The sequence below is a fragment of the Danio aesculapii genome, chromosome 11 (assembly GCF_903798145.1).
Source record: "Danio aesculapii chromosome 11, fDanAes4.1, whole genome shotgun sequence".
NCBI lineage: Eukaryota > Metazoa > Chordata > Actinopteri > Cypriniformes > Danionidae > Danio > Danio aesculapii.
The window spans coordinates 24,115,134-24,139,143 of record NC_079445.1 but is presented as its reverse complement, the minus strand read 5'-3'; the positions used below and the strand labels follow the sequence as shown (position 1 = coordinate 24,139,143).

General features: G+C 41.8%; 1 protein-coding gene across 1 annotated transcript in view; it reads right to left on the bottom strand.

Annotated features, from left to right (window-relative positions):
• The window catches only part of cntn2 (contactin 2), a 69,790-nt gene extending 47,315 nt beyond the window's left edge, over nucleotides 1-22,475 (bottom strand). The window contains exon 1 of the mRNA XM_056467969.1: nucleotides 22,272-22,475. The gene's annotated coding sequence lies outside the window, so the exon portion shown is untranslated. The remainder of the gene's footprint in view (nucleotides 1-22,271) is intronic.
• Nucleotides 22,476-24,010: the final 1,535 nt, after the last annotated feature.

Genomic DNA, 24,010 nt, shown 5'->3' with positions numbered 1-24,010 from the left:
GAAGAATGCTGATAAAAAAGCAGCCCTTGGCTTCTGTAGTAGGAATAAAAAATACTGTGGATGTCAATGGCTGTTTTTTTTTTTCCAGCATTCTTCAGAATCTTCCATTGTGTTTAACAAAAGAAAGAAACTCAAACAGGTTTGAAACAAGTAGAGAGTAAATAAATGAAGACAGAATTGTCATTTTGAGGTATATTATAAATTTAAGACTCCTGGATTCCCTTGGATATGTGTTTAGGGCTACCACCCTGTCAGAAAAGGAAAAGCTTCAGTTCAGTCTGAAGTTCTGAGTGCTCTGGACCAAGATTTCATTTAGGGCACAAGTGCCAAACTCAGTTCCTGGTGGGCCGCAACTCTGCACATTTTAGTTCCAAAGAGACATGAGTCCTTTAGGCTTGTTTGAAACCTACAGGTAAGTGTATTGAAGCAGGGTTGGAACTAAATTCTGCATGGCAGTGGCCCTCCAGGAACTGAGTTTGACACCCCTGGTTTAGGCCATCAATGAAAAACATCCACACTGCACCATGCTGCCATCTTCAGGAATGTACTGTGCAGCTGATGCATATTTCTTTCAGACATGATGTAACACAGGGAGTGACAGAGACAACTGAGGTTAGGATCCACGTGCAGGTTTATTCGTTGTCAGAGAAGCAATGGTCAACACAGGTGCAAACAGATGTATATAGGCAGTCCAGAATCGTAAACAGTCACAGGCGAGAGGTCGGAAGGCAGGCGGCAGACAAGGATAAATCAGTAGACAAGGCTAGGGTAAATACACGGTGAGACAAGACAAAGGAAACACGTTGTAAAGTCACTATACAGTAAACAAGACTCGGCAAAGGCAGGGAGTGAGTGTGATGTATAAATAGTGTGTGTAATTAGTCCAGAAGTTGCAACAGCTGTGGGAGTCTAATCAATGGAAATGGGGAAGCATGTGTGTGTGTGTGAACAGAGTGCATGTGTGAATATGTAGTCCATGAATGGCGGATTTGTAGTCCATGTGTGAGAGAACCAGCGACCTGGGAGTATGATCGCTGGTGATCGTGACAGAGCCCCCCCTCTAAGAGTGGCTTCCAGACACTCCTAAAACTGATCAGGCGGGAGGTGGGAGCGGAGGCGGAAGAGGGGGAGGGATGGAGGGCCAGGACCATGTAGAGGAGGAGGACCTGGAGCATGGAGCTGAGGAGGGCCTGGAGCATGGAGCTGAGGAAGGCCTGGAGAGTGGAGCTGCGGAGGGCCTGGAGCGTGGAGCTGAGGAAGGCCTGGAGAGTGGAGCTGCGGAGGGCCTGGGGCGTGGAGCTGCGGAGGGCCTGGGGCGTGGAGCTGCGGAGGGCCTGGGGCGTGGAGCTGAGGAAGGCCTGGGGCATGGAGCTGCGGAGGGCCTGGGGCGTGGAGCTGCGGAGGGCCTGGAGAGTGGAGCTGCGGAAGGCCTGGAGCGTGGAGCTGCGGAGGGCCTGGAGAGTGGAGCTGCGGAGGGCCTGGAGAGTGGAGCTGCGGAGGGCCTGGAGAGTGGAGCTGCGGAGGGCCTGGGGCATGGAGCTGAGGAGGCCCTGGATCATGGAGCTGTAGAGAGCCTGGAACCTTACTTTCAGCAGACATCGGTGGGTCATATGAACCTGGTGGCCATTCAGGAAGCTTAGGCGGCGGCCATTCAGGAAGCGCAGGCGGCGGCCATTCAGGAAGCTCAGGCGGCGGTGGCAGCCATTCAGGAAACTCAGGCGGCGGCGGCCATTCAGGAAGCTCAGGCGGCGGGGGCGGCCATTCAGGAAGCTCAGGCGGCGGTGGTGGCCATTCAGGAAGCTCAGGCGGCGGTGGCGGCCATTCAGAGAGCTCAGGCAGCGGTGGCGGCCATTCAGAGGGCTCAGGCGGCGGCGGCGGCCATTCAGGAAGCTCAGGCGGCGGCGGCGGCCATTCAGGAAGCTCAGGCGGCGGCGGCGGCGGCCCTTCAGGAAGCTCAGGCGGCGGCGGCGGCCATTCAGGAAGCTCAGGCGGCGGCGGCGGCCATTCAGGAAGCTCAGGCGGTGGTGGCAGCCATTCAGGAAGCTCAGGCGGCGGCGGCCATTCAGGAAGCTCAGGCGGCGGCGGCCATTCAGGAAGCTCAGGCGGCGGCGGCCATTCAGGAAGCTCAGGCGGCGGCGGCGGCCATTCAGGAAGCTCAGGCGGCGGCGGCGGCCATTCAGGAAGCTCAGGCGGCGGCGGCGGCCATTCAGGAAGCTCAGGCGGCGGCGGCGGCCATTCAGGAAGCTCAGGCGGCGGCGGCGGCCATTCAGGAAGCTCAGGCGGCGGCGGCCATTCAGGAAGCTCAGGCGGCGGCAGTGGCTCTGGCAGCTGTGATGGTGACTGAGGATCTGGCAGCTCTGGAGGATCTGGCAGCTCTGGAGGATCTGGCAGTGACTGAGGATCTGGCAGCTCTGGAGGATCTGGCAGCTCTGGCGGCAGTGGCTCAGGTAGTGGCTCTGGCAGTAGTGGCTCTGGCGATGGTCTTTTAGGAACTATGGCAGGAACAAAGGCAGGAACAGACTCGGAACAGGAAACCATCTTGTGAGCCGGAGAACTGGAAGCAGCCATCTTGTGAGCTGGAGGACTAGAAGCGGCCATCTTGTGAGCTGTAGGATTAGAAGCGGCCATCTTGTGAGCAGGAGACAGGAGTATGGGTGTTGCCAGCATTAATGTGTCCGTGGGATGTACAGCAAGCCCTGTTGTCCTCTGGTCCTGCTGTACATTGCCCCCTCCCAAAAAATATTTAGGGGTCTCCTCCACCTCGCCCACGGTGAAGAGGGACCCACTCATTTGTAGTGCCAGTTCGATATACTTCTCTATTGACCATTGGGGTTCGCACAGTGGCATGGCTGAATAAAGTGGCTCTGATAATCCGCCATGGAAGAATATCATTAAGCATACATCGTTCAGCTTAGTTAAATGAGCCAGATTAATAAAGTCTTGCACATATTCTTCAATTGACCGGTCTCCCTGACGCAGGCACATGATTTTAATCCCCGCTTGATCCATGTTGGGTGGCCGAGTCTTCTGTAACACGGGGAGTGACAGAGACAACTGAGGTTAGGATCCACGTGCAGGTTTATTCGTTGTCAGAGAAGCAATGGTCAACACAGGTGCAAACAGATGTATATAGGCAGTCCAGAATCGTAAACAGTCACAGGCGAGAGGTCGGAAGGCAGGCGGCAGACAAGGATAAATCAGTAGACAAGGCTAGGGTAAATACACGGTGAGACAAGACAAAGGAAACACGTTGTAAAGTCACTATACAGTAAACAAGACTCGGCAAAGGCAGGGAGTGAGTGTGATGTATAAATAGTGTGTGTAATCAGTCCAGAAGTTGCAACAGCTGTGGGAGTCTAATCAATGGAAATGGGGAAGCATGTGTGTGTGTGTGAACAGAGTGCATGTGTGAATATGTAGTCCATGAATGGCGGATTTGTAGTCCATGTGTGAGAGAACCAGCGACCTGGGAGTATGATCGCTGGTGATCGTGACACATGAGGCTTAAAACTGAGGTTCAGTTGACCAGAGAATCGTGTTACTGACAGTCTGAGAGTCCTTAGGTACTATTTCCTAATTTCAAGTATTTTTATTTGTCATTGTGGAAAGGCTTATGTTTGGTCACTCGGCCAATAAATCAAAGATTTAACCAAAAAGTGTTGCAAAGAGTCTTGGAGTGATGGTTATCTTTCAGTATGTTTCTTCCATCTTCATACATTATCCTGGATCTCAACCAGAGTTACTATGAGGTTCTTAGTCAGCACCCTAACCAAGGCCTTTCTCCTCAAATTGCTCACGCCCCAGCAATAGGCCACTGTCTGAGCTGGTTTATTTGCACACAGCGATCTGATTGGCTGACGCTTCCATCGGCGCTTGAAAAGTTGAGCAAGTCCCAACTTCTGCAGTGAGCAACGCCACTGAAGCGGTAAAGTCTAGATCGGATATGCTTCTGGCCGGAATATATATAGCAGCATTATTTTATGTTGCTGTATAACAATAATTTATATTTTTACAGCACTCTGACGGTTGGGTTTAGGGTTGGGGTGGGGGGTAGGCATTAAAAAATACAATTTATTGGGTAATTTAACGGACAACATAAATAATACTCGGTACAACTACTGTTTTTACAGTACTGTGACAATTGGGTTTAGGGTCGGGGTTGGGGTAGACGTTAATAAAATACAATAAATGGGAAATTCAATAAATTATATAAATAATTCTTGTTAACTTCCGGCCACAAGCGTATCCAATCTAGCAACAACCCAGTGAAGCGGTGCCGACGGATCCACAATGCAGTTCGGCAATGCCTGACGTTACCCATTCAAAGTGAATGGGAAGTGTTGAAGTTGAAGCCCCGTGTGAATGGGGCGTCAGTTAGACCAGGAGCCCAGCTATAGGAATAGTCCCAGTTGTTGAATTCTCTGTGAACCTTTAATAGAGGAGAATTCCTTGTAGTTTTCCTAAAATGTGGGTCTCAACACAATCCAGGCAGATCATAGCTTATCCTATGTAGGGAATAGGGATGGGCGATAGGGTCATATAAAAATATAGGTTCTATAAAAATATAGAACAATATTTTCTGGTATTTCTTGTGATGATAACAATATTAATGACCATAATTTATTTGTGTACATTGAGAGGGAAAGGAAAAAAAATCCTGTATTTTTGCAGAAAAGTATTGATTATTACCTTTATACTTAACTTTTATGTTTAACTTTTTTATATTTTAGAGGCCCTCAACCATTATCAAAAACACTGAAGCAGCTAATCGTATGAAATCCATGATCATACACAAGTACAGAAGCCGATGTGCTGAAGCAGGTTAGAAATAAACTTTGCAGGACAGTGGTCCCTAGGGGCTAGTTTAAAACCTCTGAAACAATTCATTCAAACTGAACGCTAGAGGGCACCCTTGCGCATAAACGGGACATTTAGATCACAGATGAAAAGTGATCACTGCTGCAGAATATAACGCCTTATTTACAAAGGTTTCACCATCAACGCTTGATGGAGGGCGTGTCTGAAGTTGGGGCTGACGCGATGCCCAAAGCCATCAGCCAATGAAATTAGTCTGCAGTTGGCTACTGCCTGAGCAGAGGTATTTGCATAAAGCAATCTGATTGGCTGACGTTTCCGTTGGTGCTTGAAATTCCCAACTTCTACAGCAAGCAACGCTGCTGAAGGGTAAAGTCTAGATCGGATACGCGACCGACCGGAAAAAAATTGCAGCAATATCTGGATTATTTCTGTTCTTCAAGCCATCCTGGGTATTTTATAAGCATAAAGTATATTTATTACATTTATTTAGCATTTATTACTGAATACTATAAAATATTATGGATTTGTCCTCCTTCTGTGGTATGAAACCACGCCTGGTCATAAAAAGGAGTGATTTCAAACATGATGTTATGAAGTCAATATAGGCCGATTGTAGATTTTATCATCATAATTATAATAAGTCTATTTTTTATAGAGGGCAAAAAAAAGGTATACTTTTACCGGTATATTCCAAATGATAGCATATCGCCCATTCCTAACACCAAGATTTTCTGTAGACAAGTGTGCCCATTCCAGTCACGTTGAATCAAATTAATTTTCCATAGTTTAACTCCATTTAAATGATATAAAAGTAAAGATAAATTAAAAAGTTCCACTGAAAAGGGTATGAATGGCAAATAATGTTTTGAGATCAGATTTTAACTGTATGATATCAGGGCAGGACAATAGCTATATTTTATTGACATACAAACTGGTTTCATCACCATATCATTTTAATTAAGGGTCGTTATTCAAGATCTAAAGTGTGTCCCTAAATGAAGAATCACCAATGAACACTGAATATGCATTATGCGCAAATTCAGTAGATAAAACTACTGCAGCAGCTTGTGCCCCACCTGTTTCAATTGTCCTCATACGCATCCACACATTTAACGGCACCTCATTTCCTCCCCATGCTCTGCAGATGGTGCGTTAGGTATGCCAGTCTGAGCCCTGAAGGCCACGGCCATGTATCAAACTCAGAAGTGGAATTGTATAAGAGCGAGAGACCTGAGAAGACAAACAGCCTCATGTGGACCCACCAGTCCTCCTGTAACTGAAAAATCAACAGGATAGTCTGAGAGTTTTGATGGCCTGCCAAGACTAAATGTCCTGTAAGAGCTTGGCTCACTCTATAGAGGATGATGATATGCCTGTCATTTTGAAGAGGAAACAGGCTGAATTCTGGTGACCTTCGAAAGGTTGATTTTGGTCTTTTTTCTGTCCCACATCTCGAAAAGTGCATTCTTTGATCAGTTTACTTCAATAAATGAAATTTTACACACAGATGGACTAAGTCTGGTTCTGTTTCTCTGATTTATGTGTAACCACAGGCCTGTTAATAATGATATGCATAATATATTGGTGACATATCAGTTATTAACAGCCATTACACGCTGAAAAACTGTTTAAAATGGACAATATATTGTCACTTTGATTTATTTTTTTCTACATTTCATTTTAAGTACAATTAAAAATATTTATCATTCATTATTTTATACATTTTATACAACTACTATTTTAATATAGTCAAATTAATATTTTCCATATTGTACATTTTTATACTATATTTGTGATGCCTAAATTCACTTCTAGCACTTAAGTGTAAAATATTTTTTTATAAGAAGTCTTATTTTTATTTATTTAGATCAAATAAAAATATATTTTAATAATGTTGTGTTTATTGGTTATTAAAGAATTTTATAAGTAATCCTGAGCATCAACCATAACATATACATATACCCCCTATATATTGTGTGTTTTTATAAAATATACATATATATTGTCAAAGTGGGCTCACTCACAAATACACGGATCTCCGGAATTATCAAAAAACACGTTGTTATTTACAAAAAAACCCTCACTGCAGGCACTGGAACATCAAAACGCAGGCAGGGCAAGGAGATGTGACAATACAATACCAGATAATGAAATAAAACTCAGGGGTATAAATACACAAGACGTAATTGAACTGAATACATACAAGAGTGTGACACAGGTGGAACTAATAAACATTAACAAACAGCGGGAAAACAGAACAAAGGAATCACATGACATAAACAGAAGCACATGGATCTGTCATATGACTAGACACCAAATCACGTGACAGAACAAGTACACGAGAGGTGCGATCGACATGCCGGTTAGAAATTTTGTCCGGCTTGACGCTGCGCAGATGCCACTTGACTGTTACATGTGACATTAAAGTACAGCGACAGCGCTCCGAGATCAAACGATTGATTCAGCTGGTGCAGCATCTGAAGAGTGACTGCAGGAGCTGCGATGACGACACCGATTTTACATGACTGGCTAGATTCACTGCATGACAACAACCACGTGTGTTTCGGGTTTATTATTGAACTAATTCCGTCTCACAAATTTCATAACAAACAATTAACTTTTTATGCCATCTTTATTTTGTATAGATCTTGTATGCTTATTAAAAGATTACAAATATTTTACTGCATTAATGTGTTTATAAAGGCTAAATTGTAGCTCACTTATTTTGGGATTGTCCTTTTGATAAATCTTTTTGGGTTAAAGTGCGTTTTTAAAATGCTTTCATTATCCAAAACCATTTTAATCATTGTTTAAATCTTAATCAAAACACCTTGTTTTGGGTTTTACACTAATATATTTTGGAAAGTTTTATATATATATATATATAAATGTAAATAAATGTAACCCCCTTTTTAGCATATTCAAGTACCAAGTATTAGCCTAAAGAGTGATGTTTCAACTCCTAGAATTTGTGCTTCTTGCTTTGTCTTTAATAAGCCTATTCGTTTATATATATATATTTTTTATGTTTACATTACCCTCTCGTTTCCCCTTATTTCTCTCATGCATTTGTAATATAGGCTACTTAAATTTAATTAATAACTCCCTTATTGTTTAAAATAAACTACAGTTTGTAGAGACTGTATTCTGTGTTATTTGTACAGTAAATCTGTTGTTGTTGTTGAAAAAATGTGTAAAAAATGATGAAAAATAAATGATGTGATCGGTCATCATAACTGCCGCAACTTTGAGCACTGAAGTATCTGGCTTGACAGCTCCATTTTCGACTCCGCCCCCCGCCTGCGCTCGGTTAGTTTCATTGATCACCGGCTGCAGCCGTGGTTCAAGTCGAACACAGCTAATGAAAACATCTAGACACACACGAATCGTGACCAAATTATATATATAATTTCACTTTTACACACACATTATATGTGATATAGTAATACAATTTCTATTATTATTCTTTATTACGCTTTAATTTTAGCATAGAAAGTATCACTTAATTTGTATCAGCCAGAATTAAATTGTATTTATTTATTTATTGCTATTTATTGCTAAATAACTTTACACTTTTTTCTTCAAGAATAAAGTCTTCGGTGTCACATGGTTTTTCAGAAATCATTTTAATTTGCTGATTTGCTGCTTAAGAAACATTTCTTAATATTATATTATTAATTTTGAAAAAGTTATGCTGCTTAATATTTTAAGATTTTTGATGAATCAGACGAATCAACACTGCATTATTTAAAACAGTTAAAATATTATTATTGTCACTTTAGATCAATTCAGTGTATCCCTGCTGAATTAACATATTAGATTCTATAAATCAAAGCCCTTTTATCCACAAAGTCATTAATAATCCAATCAACTGTTCAACTCTCTTCCTACGATGCCATAATAAAGCGAGAAAGAAAAAGACTCCTGGAGAGACTGCAGGAACACCTATCTCTCTATTACACATTTACTGTGATAAGACCTTTTAAAACACGAGTCTCTGCCGTGGATGTCTGTACCGAGGGAGAGATGGCAATTACGATGCCCAGTGACTTCATCTGAAGCATGGCATGTTCTCACCGACACATGCAGCATCTGCGGTGCCTGAAGCAGAACAATGACCGCTCTGTGTCCCAGAAGTGGACACCAAACAGAAGCTCATCTGTACTTCAGCACTTCACAGCAGAGATAAGAGAAGTGAGAAACTCTCCAGTCCTCCTCATTGACACCACACAGGCCCATCCATTCTCTCTAATGGCTATATCTCAATTGACCCCCATAACCCACCAGATGTGGAGGTCCTTGACCTTTTTCACTCTCTGACAAGGGCATCTAGCCTCACGCACCCCTCTCTATTTGATCAGACGTTTTTATTGGCACTCCCAGTGAATGGATGAACTGCTGAAGGCACTCATGACCTGGATGTGTGCAGTTCAGGGTTAAGTAAGTACACACTCTTTTGGATGAATGAGTCGTTTAAAATATGTGACGCTTCAGTTCAGATTTGGTTAAAACTTCTCTTCGGCAAGCTCATGGCTTCAGTGCTTTCGATATAGGATAATTTTTCAGGAGCTGGACAGGAATGTACTTCTAATCTAATTTCATCTCACATTAACACAGATTCTCAGAGCGCCATGAATGCATCTCATTCTCACTTCATCCGTGATCCATGAGAGGATTACTCAGTCACTTTTACTTTCTAGAAATGTCTTTTACAAGCCACTTATAATAAAAATCTAATGATGGAAGGAAGCATTAAATAATGGTTTTGTAAAGCAAAAAGTCTGCATCTTTTTAGGGCTTTAAAAAGTTTGAAATGTGTTTGCGGTGATGTACTGTTAGCACGCATTAATATAATAATATAATCTCTCCACGTTTATTTAAACAGAACTTTATACAGTATATTTTACAATATTAAATGAGAAAAAAGCTTTCAATACATTTTTTTAATGAAGAAACTCTTCAGTGTTTTTTTATTTTAACCCATTCTAAAAATGTACTGAAATGTACATTTCTGTAGAGCGCCAAATGCGTCCTAGTAGATACGTCTTTTTGCAGTTTTTCTTCTCGTGTAAATCCACCAGAGGCTGCTGTTGACTGACTGAATGACTGACCGATCGACTGACCCACCCTCCTCCTTCCCTAAACCCATCCAATAGTGTTTTCAAAAGCACAGATTGACCTGCCCACCCACTTTCCTAAACCCAGCCGACAATTTTAAAAAGCAATCCAAAAAAAGAAAAGACCTCGCTTGATTTTTACCACGTTTTCAGATTTTACCACATTCTCACCCTGTCTCACCCAGCCATACTTCTGGCTACATAATGCGCAATCTCCAGAAATTTTTCTTTTTTTTCTTTTTTAAATATTTCCCGAATGATGTTTAACAAAGCAAGGAAATTTTGTCAGTATGTCTTCTGGAGAAAGTCTTATTTGTTTTATTTTGGCTAAAATAAAAGCAGTTAAATTTTTTTTTGGCCATTTTAAGGTCAAAATTATTAGCCCCTTTAAGTGTCACGGATTGGTCAGGCTCTCACGATCCCCACTCACGAAGATCACCATCACCTGACTTCTAATGAGCACACAGCTGCATCACATTCACGAGCACCAGATAAAAGCACAGCACTCCAGTCGCTCATTGTCCGGGCTCGTCTCGACGAAAGCGGACAACTGAGCGACCACTCAGCGTAGTCATCCTCAGCTAAAACAAACGCTTTACTTACCTGTTCTCTTTGTATTCCTCCTAGTCTTCCTGGTCCACCCGAATCGTCCTGTCTTCCAGTCCTTCCAAGTCTGTGTCATCCTCTGTCAGCTGTATCTGGTGTGTGCTGTCCATCCTCGTGTATTCCTGTTACCCAGCCACGGAGGAAAAGACCCCAACATCATTCCTGATCCTCCTGGCTATCCTTCATGTGCTCCTTGTTGTCATTTAATAAACACCCTAACGTTTCCTTACCTCTGTCTCCTGTCCGCTTCATAACAGAAGCCCGGACCAATAACGACGACAACATGAGCACCCCCGATCACTTTCAAGAGCTGGTGGACCAGTTGAAGCGGATTCTACAGCCACCAGCTCCACTTTCCAACGCACCACCAGCACCGAGCACTTCCGCCTCCACAGTTTCTTCTTCGGCCCTTCCTTCCAGTCCCATGGCCCGACCAGCGCCCTACTCAGGCGGAGCGGGGGAGTGCAATGGTTTTCTGTTACAATGTTCCCTCATATTCGAAATGCAACCTTCTCTATATCCCACAGATAAGTCAAAGATCGCCTACATCGTATCACTACTCTCTGGGCCTGCACTTAAATGGGCTGAGACGATCTGGAACCAAGCCGGGCCGGTCATGAATTCCATCACTACCTTCACGGAGTATTTCAAAGAGGTGTTTGGACGTTCTGATGGGGAAGTAGCCGCTGGAGAGCAGCTGTATCATCTAAAGCAAGGTACTCTATCTACACAGGAATATGCTCTCCGGTTTCGCACTCTAGCAGCTGCAAGTGGATGGAATGAGAGATCGTTGTTGACCACGTACCGGCTCGGCTTGGAACCCACTCTCCGAATCCAGCTGGCCACATTAGATGATACTATGGGTCTGGAGAGATTCATCCAACATTCTCTCCGATGTTCCGATCGTCTCCGTTCCTATCAACAGGACACCATCACCCCCTCGTCTGCACTCCTCCAATCGCCTGAGTCAACAGCCTCTCCAGAACCAGAACCCATGATAATAGAGTCTGGAAGACTGACATCAGCGGAACGACAGAGGAGGCTGACCCGGGGTCTGTGTCTATACTGCGGCTGTCAGTGGACACACCCGTATGGAGTGTCCCCTTCGTCCCATTCGGACTTCAGTGAGTGTATTCAGTACGAATATTGAACAATGTAAACCACTTACTACCACCGTACAAATAACTACTGCCTCTATTTCTCTCCTTGTCACAGCCCTCATCGACTCCGGGTCAGCAGGGAACTTCATCTCCCAATCCCTCTGTCGTCAACTCCACCTACGTACTGAGGCGTCCTCGCATATATACCAGATACAACCGATAACCCAGTGCACTCGATCTTCGACCCGTATCCATCGACAATGCGAAGACATCCTTCTTCAAGTGGGGTTGTTACATCAAGAGAGGATTCAATTTCTGGTTCTGGAGGGTGCAAATATGGACATCATTCTAGGGCGCCCGTGGCTGGTGAAGCACGATCCCATCATCTCTTGGGGCACAGGAGAGATAAAGAAATGGGGATCTGGATGTACACCTACCTGTTTTCCAAATCTCCCTCTTCAAGGTCGGAACCCCCATTTCTTTGTTTACAACATCGGTCGAGAGTCCTCCTGAGAAGCAGTCTATCCACATTCCTAAGGAGTACAGCTCCTTTCATGATGTCTTCTGCCCCAAGAGAGCTTCCCAGCTACCGCCGCATCGGCCATGGGACTGCGCGATCGACCTAGTTCCAGATGCCCAGTTGCCAAGAGGTAGGATCTACCCGCTCTCGCTTCCAGAGAATCAGGCAATGGAAGATTACATAAGGGAGGCTCTGAGTCAGGGGTACATACGTCACTCAAAATCACCAGCCGCCTCAAGCTTCTTCTTTGTGGCCAAGAAGGACGGAGGGCTGCGTCCATGCATCGACTACAGGGTCCTAAATAACGGTACAGTAAAATACCGATATCCCCTTCCTCTGGTACCAGCCGCTTTGGAACAGCTCCGAGAAGCTAAAGTCTTCACTCAATTGGACCTCCGCAGCGCGTATAATCTGATAAGAATACGTGAGGGGGACCAATGGAAGACAGCATTCGTGACCCCTACTGGCCACTATGAATATGAGGTCATGCCTTACGGTCTGGTCAACGCCCCCTCCGTATTCCAAAACTTCATTCATGAAGTCCTCCGGGAGTTTCTTCACCACTTTGTAATAGTGTACATAGATGACATCCTCATTTACTCCCGGAGTGAGGCCGAACATCGCCAACACGTTGCGGAGGTCCTACACACATTGAGAGAACATCACCTCTACCTCAAAGCGGAGAAATGCTCATTCCACCAGAAGTCGATTCATTTCTTGGGATACATCATTGACCAAACCGGTATACGTATGGATGGGAAGAAAATTGAGGCTGTTCTATCCTGGTCAGAACCCACTTCCATTAAGGAGCTCCAGAGGTTTCTTGGGTTTGCTAACTTTTATAGACGGTTTATCAAGGACTACAGCAGGATTACATCACCTCTCACTAATCTCCTCAAGGGTAAACCCAAAGGACTGGAGTGGACCAAAGAAGCAGCCGCAGCCTTCCGCCTTCTTAAGAAGGAGTTCACAAGGGCCCCACTCCTGACTCATCCTGACCCAAATCTTCCTTTCGTGGTGGAAGTGGACGCATCCACCACCGGCGTCGGGGCAGTATTATCCCAACATCATGATACACCGCCCCGACTGCATCCCTGTGCCTATTTCTCTCGGAAGTTGAGCCCGGCGGAGCAGAATTACAACATAGGAGACAGGGAGCTTCTAGCAATCAAGCTAGCCTTGGAGGAGTGGCGTCACTGGTTGGAGGGAGCCAAACATCCGTTCCAGGTGATCACAGATCACAAAAAACCTCCAATATATCAAAGAGGCCAAGAGACTATGTCCACGTCAAGCCAGATGGTCACTTTTCTTCTCACGTTTTGATTTCTCCATTTCCTATCGTCCAGGACCCAAGAATCTAAGAGCAGACGCTCTCTCTCGTTTACACGAGCATCACGATCATGAAGAACTCCCAACGAAGATTCTTCCCGAACACATCTCCATTTGTCCGATCACCTGGAACGCTCCTCCAGTCGTTGCCACTCCGGAAGCCCCTGCTCCGCCGGGATGCCCTCCTCATCGGCAGTTCATACCACCTGAACACCGGGTAGATCTGATCCACTCCTTACATACCTCGCTAGGCACTGGACATCCAGGGATCAACAATACTCTCTCGCTAGTATCCCAACGATTCTGGTGGCCAAACATGGCAAGGGATGTGAGGCAATATGTTCAGGGCTGTAAGGACTGTGCCCAATCCAAGAGCCCACGTCATCTACCCGCTGGAAAGCTCCATCCCTTGCCGATTCCGAACCGTCCCTGGTCACACCTAGGAGTGGACTTTATCACTGACCTCCCCTCGTCAGAAGGTAATACCTGTATTCTAGTCATCGTAGATAGATTCTCAAAGTTTGTCAAACTAATCCCTCTGAAAGGTCTTCCCACAGCCTTTGAAACAGCCGACAATATCTTTAATCAAGTCTTCAGGTCATTTGGTATTCCAGAAGATATTGTGTCGGACAGAGGTCCACAGTTCATCTCACGTCTATGGAAAGCCTTCTTCAAGCTCCTAGGTGTGGCCGTCAGCCTCTCTTCTGGATATCATCCCCAAACCAACGGGCAGACAGAGAGGAAGATTCAGGAGGTGGGACGGTTCCTGAGGACCTTCTGCAGTGGTCACCAGAGCTCCTGGAGCCAGTATTTGGGCTGGGCAGAATATGCCCAAAATTCACTGCGGCAACCCTCCACCGGACTCACGCCATTCCAGTGCGTCCTGGGCTTCCAACCACCGCTCTTTCCCTGGGATGGCGAACCATCTGATGTCCCCGCAGTGGATCACTGGTTCCGGGAGAGCGAGAGAGTCTGGGACGAGGCTCATCAACATCTGCAGAGGGCAGTCCGTCGAAGCAAGGTAACCGCCGATAGAAGAAGGTCTGAAGAACCCAGATACACACCCGGACAAAAGGTGTGGCTATCCACCCGGGACATACGCATGCGACTGCCCTCTCGCAAGTTAAGTCCCCGATTTGTTGGTCCCTTCACCATCGTGGAACAGGTTAACCCCGTCACCTACAAACTACAAGTACCCTCTCACTACCGTATTCACCCTACATTCCACGTATCACTCCTGAAACCCTATCACGATCCTGTTCTTCCCTCCACAGAGCCTGACCACGAAGAGGAACCCCCTCCTCCACTGCTCCTAGAAGAAGGAGCCGTCTACGCAGTGAAGGAGATCTTGCGTTCCCGACGTCGTGGTGGCCAGTTGGAGTACCTGGTGGACTGGGAAGGGTACGGCCCCGAAGAAAGGACATGGGTTCCCAGAGCTGATATTCTCGATCCTAGTCTCATGGTGGAGTTTCATGAGAGCCACCCTGAGTTCCCAGCGCCTAGAGGCAGAGGGAGACCACCACGGCGTCGGAGGTGTCGGCCCTCAGGAGCGGGCCCTGGGGAGGGGGGTACTGTCACGGATTGGTCAGGCTCTCACGATCCCCACTCACGAAGATCACCATCACCTGACTTCTAATGAGCACACAGCTGCATCACATTCACGAGCACCAGATAAAAGCACAGCACTCCAGTCGCTCATTGTCCGGGCTCGTCTCGACGAAAGCGGACAACTGAGCGACCACTCAGCGTAGTCATCCTCAGCTAAAACAAACGCTTTACTTACCTGTTCTCTTTGTATTCCTCCTAGTCTTCCTGGTCCACCCGAATCGTCCTGTCTTCCAGTCCTTCCAAGTCTGTGTCATCCTCTGTCAGCTGTATCTGGTGTGTGCTGTCCATCCTCGTGTATTCCTGTTACCCAGCCACGGAGGAAAAGACCCCAACATCATTCCTGATCCTCCTGGCTATCCTTCATGTGCTCCTTGTTGTCATTTAATAAACACCCTAACGTTTCCTTACCTCTGTCTCCTGTCCGCTTCATAACATTAAGCTACATATTTTTTCAATAGTCTACAGAACAAACCATCATTATACAATAACTTGCCTAATTACCCTCTCCTGCCTAATTAACCTTGTTAAGCCTTTAAATGTCACTTTAAGCTGTATAGAAGTGTCTTGAAAAATATATAGTAAAATATTATGTACTGTCATCATGGCAAAGATAAAATAAATCAGTTACAAGATATGAGTTACTAAAACTTTTAAGTTTTTGAAATGTGTTGAAAAAAATCTTCTCTCCATTAAACAGAAATTGTGGAAAAAAATAAACAGGGGTGCTAATAACTCAGTTTAATAATTCGGATTGCAACTGTATATACGGCTACTTTTTCAGAAGGAGTCTGTTTTGTTGTGTTTTTATGGTTTTTAAGGAACTAGAGAACATTTCCATGAAAGCGGCGCCTCAGAGCCACACCCATATATTGTGTCATAATCACCACAAACCAATGGTATATAAAAAAATTTATCAGTTATTATTTGAACTTTACTTGAGAGTTCAAGAGTTTGGTAGCAGATAAGCTTTTAAGAACTTTTGTCAAACTACCAATGAAATGATACTGGGTTACTTTCTGTCATGATTACCATCTCTAACCATCAGAGGTCGCTGGTAAGCACTCGCTTTCACATGGACTACATCTTATGGACTACATATTCAGTCATGCCACACACACACCTGCTCCAAGTCTCCACTGATTGGACTCCCACAGCTGATGCTGCTTCTGGACTGATTTCCACACCACTTAAGCAGCACACGCAGTCATTCACACGGCCGAGTCTTGTTTACCTGTAAAGTGACAATTCAACGCGTTTTTCTTAGTCTTGTTTCTCCGTGTTTTGACCTTTGCCAAGTTTGTCTGTTTGTCCCTGTTCACTGCCTGCCTTCTGACCTCTCGCCTGTTATATTGACTACGATTCTGGATTTGCCTTTATTCATCTGTTTGCACCTGTGTTGACCCTTGCTTGCCTGACTACCGAAAAAACCTGCACTTGGATCCTAACGTTGTCTCTGTCACTCCACGTGTTACATTTTCTACATATTTCCCCAGTTTACTTTAAAAAAACTTACATTGGTGTGACCTAACATTTTTTTGCAGAGATATCAACAATAGCTAATGCTAAATTAAGACAACATTTGGCTCATCGATAGATTGCAGCAACAGATGCTGAAACCTTGTCTATTTTACTTTTACTTTCTATGGTAAATAACTGATTGTGGATTGAGACTTCTTTATCAGCATATGTGATGTCCACAGGCTCAGCTTCATTGCTCATAAAACAAAAATATTTTTTTAAAATAGCATAAATTAACAAATAAGCAATATGGGTTTTATTTAACAGCAGCTATGATTTTGCTTGCAAAATGATTCACAGCCATTCATATTTCAAGTGTTAGTAAAATATTCAAATAATTGAACATGTAAACAAATAATAAACATGTAATAAGCACGTAATAAAGAATAAAAACTGAATATGTACAATCTGATTTGAAGATTATCAGTAAATTGATTTAATTAGATGTCACTATATGAAATACATTACATGGATATTTGACAAAAAAAACATTATGTTTTGAGCTATGAGTCATTCAAACACTGTGCAACGCGAACAAACTAATCATGTGGAAGTTTGCCTACTGCCCAGTTGCAAAAATAGGTTTATTGATCAGAGCTGAATCACAGGTCTTAACCTTGACATTCTAGCAACAAAGCATTGCAAACCATTACATTTTGAGACAGAGAACCTGACTCATTTTCTTCAAGTTCTTGGAAGTAAAACCATGTAGTGTAGCAACAGAAGACAGAGAACACTACTCAGAGACTATGAAGAGAGACTGACTAATTAAACCTAAATGTGAACATATGTTTTATTTGATAATAATAATAATAATAATAATAATAATAATAATAATAATAATAATAATAATAATAATAATAATTATTATTATTATTATTATTATTAATGGTTTTATTTGTAAAGGAAGAAATAATAATAGGAGCATAATATAATCAATAATCATTTGAGCATAATATTTAGTTTTTAATTCTTTTTCAAAATATGCTTCAAATAAATGCTGTTCTCCTGTTCACCTTGATAAGAATATTAAGTAGCACAGCTGTTTTCAACATTGTTAGTAATAATAAATGAGCATCAAATAAGCATTGGACATCTCTGAAGAATCACTTGACACTGGAAACTAAAATCTAGCTATGGTATCAAAGAAATTAAATATAGTTTCAAATATTTTCAAATACAAAACTATTCAAAATCATAAAATCATACAATTTTTTTTACTGTATTTCTATCACAAAATTCAGACTTAAATAATTAAGCAAACCCAATGCCCTTCCTTTTTGTTTTCAGTTAAATTCTCAGATTATGTCTGTCTGAGATATTGGGTGTGGTTAATATACTTAACCACACCCCTCTCCTACTGTCAGTTTTGACAGCGCTATGACAACAAACAGAAATGGTGAGGAGGAGGTGACTGTTAGGTTGTAATAACTCTTCCAAAACCCTTTTCCTGATCTTTCTGAATCAAATGCCTACTTTACTACATCCAATCAGCTTGCAATAGAAAAAAACAAGCCACGCCCACTGTTTTCTCATTTAACATTCCGTATCTCTAAAAACTGTCACAATATAAAAAAAAAAAAACGTTTACAACTTCTAATTCATGCGAACTTTAAAAACAGAATGCGAGCTGAGTACTATGTAATTTATAGTATTCGAAAAACAGTATATGAGAAGTATCTGGACAACCTACTACTTCCAGCGAGATTCTGAAATGCGTATTCAATGAATGTTATGCTTTCCATGATGCCATGTAAGAGAATTCATAAATGGGAGTCAGGTTGGTCACATGATAATGACAAATGGAGTATGTAGTATGTCCGCGTTCCTACTACATGGAACGCACTTTTCTTATTATTGTGAAGTAAATTCAAATTCAAATGTAGAATCTACTTGAGTAGCAGGCAGTTTTGAATGCAGCCTAGTTTCTTACACATTTCATCAAAAGCCTTCTGTTTTTATTAGATTTTTGACTTTTGTTTGCTGTGAAATAACTGAAATCATTTGGCATAGTGATGGAAAACAGTAAAGGGGTCACACACCGGATGTGCCGCTCGGCGACGCGCCACGCTGCACCATCCATTTTTGAATTCTAAACATAGATTTCTATCAGAGTATGCACACTGGTGCTGCAAATCAGTGGCTGTCCTGTGGCACCCAGCTTTGACTCAGGACACTGTTCATATTCTTACCGCACTACAGAGCGCCATCTGAATCATTTCAGTAGAAATAAGATGTAAATGTGCGCGTCTGGTGTGCGATCCTTCCAACTGTCATGTGTGCGTCATGTTGCGACGCTGAACAGTACATCTGATGTGCGACCCACTTAATGCAGTCAAAACCTGCCTGGAACTACTTTAGCTGTTCATCAGCCAATCAAAATCAAGCATTAAACAGCCCTGTAGAATAAATAAGCTTATCAATAATAATATAAATATAATTTTTTTTACATCATTTATAATCTGTGCAAGTTTATCTAATAAAAAGAAAGTTTATTCATTGCATGTTCTTTAATCAAAGTCTGGTGTTCCTTCTGTTGACATCAACTTGATGCCTTCAGCTACAAAATCCTTGGTCACGCCCCTCTTTACAATTAGTTTGCTATAAGGAATGATGGATAAAAGAAAGCCCCGCCCTTACTCAATATTCAATTTCAGTTGAAAGTAATTCAACAAAATGAAATATTAATCTCAGCAACTCTTCAAGCTGACTTTAAAGAGCATATTTTTCTAAGAAATGTTATATTATATTATATTATATTATATTATATTATATTATATTATATTATATTATATTATATTATATTATATTATATTATTTAATTTTCCTTCAACTTAGTCCCTTTATTCATCAGGGGTCGCCACACCGGAATGAACCACCACCTTATCCAGCATATGTTTTACACAGCGGATGCCCTTCCAGCTGCAACCCAGTACTGGGAAACATCCAGACACACTCATACACTATGATCAATTTAGTCATCTGGAGGGAACTCGAACCAGCAACCTTTTTGCTGTGAGGTGACAGGGCTAACCATTGAGCCACTGAGTCGCCTATATTATATTATATTATATTATATTATATTATATTATATTAAATTATATTATATTATATTATATTATATTATATTATATTATATTATATTATATTATATTATATATCATTACATAATAAAATTATAAGGTGTATTAGGCAAAGAAATAGCAAATTAAACAAAACAGTGTGTAATTACAATTAATAGTCAGGACGATATCTTTGGACCATGTTGGGTACAAGAAAAATACAGTATAAATGAAACATATTACTTTTAAATAGCTAGTTGGGCTATTTCTATGTCACCATGGAGCTATAATCTACTCAATCGCTCAACCTCATCTGCCTCTGAGAGCATGAGGAGGACCTAGTGAATGTTTTATGAGGCTGGGTGGATATAGCACACGCCCTCATTCCAGTAGATTGTGAAGAGCTATATTTACATGAATTATTTTATAAAAAATTCTAGGTCATAAGTCTTCCGAAATCAGAGTCTGCCAGAATCAGCACCATCGTGTCCAAAAGCTGCTCTCCCTTTTTTTCTATCTCAGCCTCCAAGTGTTTTTGCATTTTCGGTTGTAGCCGCACACCTGAGCACATTGATGGGGCTGCTGCAGGCCAGCATTAGCAGTCCACAGTGTACTTTTCCACAGTGCTTCACTGAGCTTTAATTTGCTGCTGCTGCTCGGTCTGTCACTATCAGGTTTAACCTCTGGCCACAGATGTCCCCTGCCTCCAAAACACCTCTGAAATGCTCTCTTGCACTACAGCCATCACCAATAAACCTGAGTCACTGACAGTTTATGTACTACATTAATTGCTTACCCAAATTACCATGCCAGTGTTCAGAATACAATTGGAGTAAAATCAAGATTCATTTATGTCGTGTATAGAAAAACTGCTTCCGGCCATGCTCATGAGATGAAACTTTGATACAATAGTGCTTCAGAATGCATGAAATCGAGGCAGGAGATTATAAAGCACATGCAAAACTGAGTGAAGACTTATCACAATGTGAAAGAAAAAAGGGATAGCGCAAAGTACATGATGACAAGCGTTCAGTCACTTCATAAATGCCTAAAATGTTTCATTCGGGTCTCAGAAACAAGACTGCTTTTCTGAAGTCCTACAGATTCGACTGATAAGAGCAGAATAAAACCCGACAACATGAGGCAAGAATTTCGAGCCATAAGACTGAGTCACAGAACAAGGCGGTTAGTATTCGGGTATACTGACCTCGCTGCGCTTTTGTGTATGATCAGAATTTTTGAACTGGTGCAGTTTGTTCAGACAGGTTTGAACTCTTTTCAACATCTTCTTGAAATTAATTGCAAATGCCTTTATTGGTATTTGATTGATTTATGTTTTCAACTTACAGAATATTTCAGGGCTACAGCAATAAAAAGAGCAATCTAGAATAAGTTTATATGAATATGTATAATTTATTTCCAAAAGTACATTTCTGGAACATTTTTGGCAATAAAAAAGTTGTTATTAAGCTATAAATTATTTACCAAGAAGATAAAAACGTTTATTGCATGTTTACCTTTGTTTAAAAAATGAAACAAAATAAATCATAGAAAAATAAAAATAAAAACAATATTGTAATCACTGTGGATAATGCTTTATGCTTTAAATATATTAGTATTTAGTGTTTTAGCTAAATGAATCATTAATAGCCTACATTTAATGAAAGGCTTGTTTTGGACAACAAATATGATTACATGTTATAACTAAAACAAAATTTGACAAAAAACAAGCAAACTATAATCTAATTTTGCTCAAAGTGTTTGGAGGCAACACACAAAATCACTGCTACACTGTAAAAAAATCCTGGTTGCCTTACATTTTTAAGTTGAACCAAATTAACCTTATGAGTCCATTGAACTTATATTATGTTAAACTGACTTAAAACAGCTTGTATAACTTATAATATTAAGTTAGAACATGAGTAACTTAGATTAATAAGTTACAATGACCTAAAAACATATGTTGTCCTGTCAGGACTATAATTGATCATAGTTTTTTTTTACAGTGTAGGCAAAAATAATTGTCTAACTGAACCTTTGTCATAATCGTGTGTCAACTTGTCTCCTCTACAAATGAGTAGGTCACAGTCTTTAAATACAACAACAAAGGTTTCAGTAACTGTCCCTGTTCAGCTATTTTAGTAGCCAAAATATGTTCTCGTTTGGTCAGTAGTTTGCGCAGGTGTTTAATGTAGGCTAATAAGACTCATGGCTGTCCACCAGCCGCTGTAATTTCAATGAGGTTCGTCACTCCCGTGTAAACAAAACGCTGCCACTATCCGCTCACATCAGTCCGACTCATTATTCCACAAAAAACGTGTTTATCGCATACAAGTCTCCTATTAACTCCAAGATGTGACACTGACAACCCCAAACACCCCCAAATATAACCCCGCTAGACTGTATTGCGCAATCCCTTTCAAACAAATTATTATGGGACGCTTCAATTCTCAGTACAGACTATAAACACAGCGCGCGTCGCCATAAAACAGTGCCTCAAAACAGCCAAACACCGAATTTATTGCATTAGAAATAAAATTGCGAAGTGTGTGATGATGTTTTGAATGACAAAAGCTTAAAAGCGCTTTCTTACCTTCGTAAAACAGCTTTGAAAGAGGACGTGCTCGCGTTTCTCTGCCTCCTCCGGTGACGCTGCTGGTGCGCGCGCTGCGTCAATAATGGCCTTTTATGATATTACGAGATTTTCTCTCTCTTTACCAAGCAGCCGCAGCCTCCAGTCGCAATAAGGATGCTTTCGTCTGCGCGACACGATCTCTCTTCCTCCACTCTGTCTCTATCTTCCTTTCATAATAGCCCAAATCATTCCTCTTCTCCCTCCCACTCCATCTCTCTCTCTCTCTCTCTCTCTCTCTCTCTCTCTCTCTCTCTCTCTCTCTCTCTCTCTCTCTCTCTTTCTCTCTCTCTCTCTCTCTTCTCCCCTCCCTCTCACTCAATATTTGATTCAAATAAAGGGAATACGATTAATGCAACTCAAGTAAATCAAGCTCTTTTTCCTTTAATGCACTCTAAATGTACACAAAGAAGGTTTCCTCAAAGGAGGTAAAGTGTGTTCCCCTCCCCCCACTGGTCCACACATACAAATACACACAACACACCCCTTCACACCTCTAATGAAACCCCAATGGCACAATATGCACACTCTCATCACATCTCGGGGAAAGCACACCGTCTGTGTTCAGATGATTCATAAAGATTCAGAATAATATCTGAATAATCATACACAATGTTGCCACATGCAAATACATCTTTATCTGAAGGCGGAATATTGAACATTTCTGTAAAATAGCCAACCACTGAACAGGCCTACTCGTTTATCGTAATGGGCTGTAATTGGGCTTGTTTCTGCCTGAAGGAAAGAAAAATCTCAATCAACCCAACCTCATAAGAAAACTACCGTATGAATTTAGGAGGTGGTTTCACGTGACTCATGTGTTGTTTACAGTTACACACATTACGTATCCCTACAATTATAAGTAGGTAATGTTAAACATAGCTGTAAACAGGGTGTAAAATATTTTGAGCTTGTCCACTTTTGATCACTTCCATAGTCAAAAACGCATTCATTAAAGCTTTCAACATATAAACACTCATGTTATCCAATGTGTTTGTGTTGTTGAAATGCATTAGCAAGACAGCATTTACTGTAAACACTGTTCGAATGTGGAACGTGCATGGTCTAAAGTGGACAAAAGGGATATGAAACACCAGGAGTTTGTCTCCTTGACTGAACCAATCGACCAAAATGCATCACATATACACAAAGTAAACAAGTTTTTGTTTTTCTAACTACTGTAAAAGTGTTAGACAAATTTAAGGATGAAGGTCAGTTCTTACAGCGTGCAAGTGAATTGTGCAAAAATCTCAAAATGAGATTTTATTCATTTATACTAATTACGCTAAAATTCTGGTGATATTTTACAAAAACAAACAAACAAACAAACAAACAAACAAAAAAGATTGTTCATTGTAAACAGGGTTGGGTTGTCACTTCCAAACTGAGAAATGTATTGTTGGGTCACCATGGCAAATTTATGTGACCAGCTATTTAAGACCAGATCAACAATGAGCATCTGTTTCACAGATATCTCTTATTAAGAAAAGCATTCTTAGCATAAATGCATGGCATACTGTACTGTACATAAAATATATAAGAAGCACATTAACATTACTATCATAGCTGTAATTACAACGTTATAACAATGTAAGTAGAATTAAAACACTTATAACAACGTAATAACAATGTTATAACATAGTAATTACAATGTTATAACTATGTAATAGCAATGTAATTACAATGTTATTACATAGTAT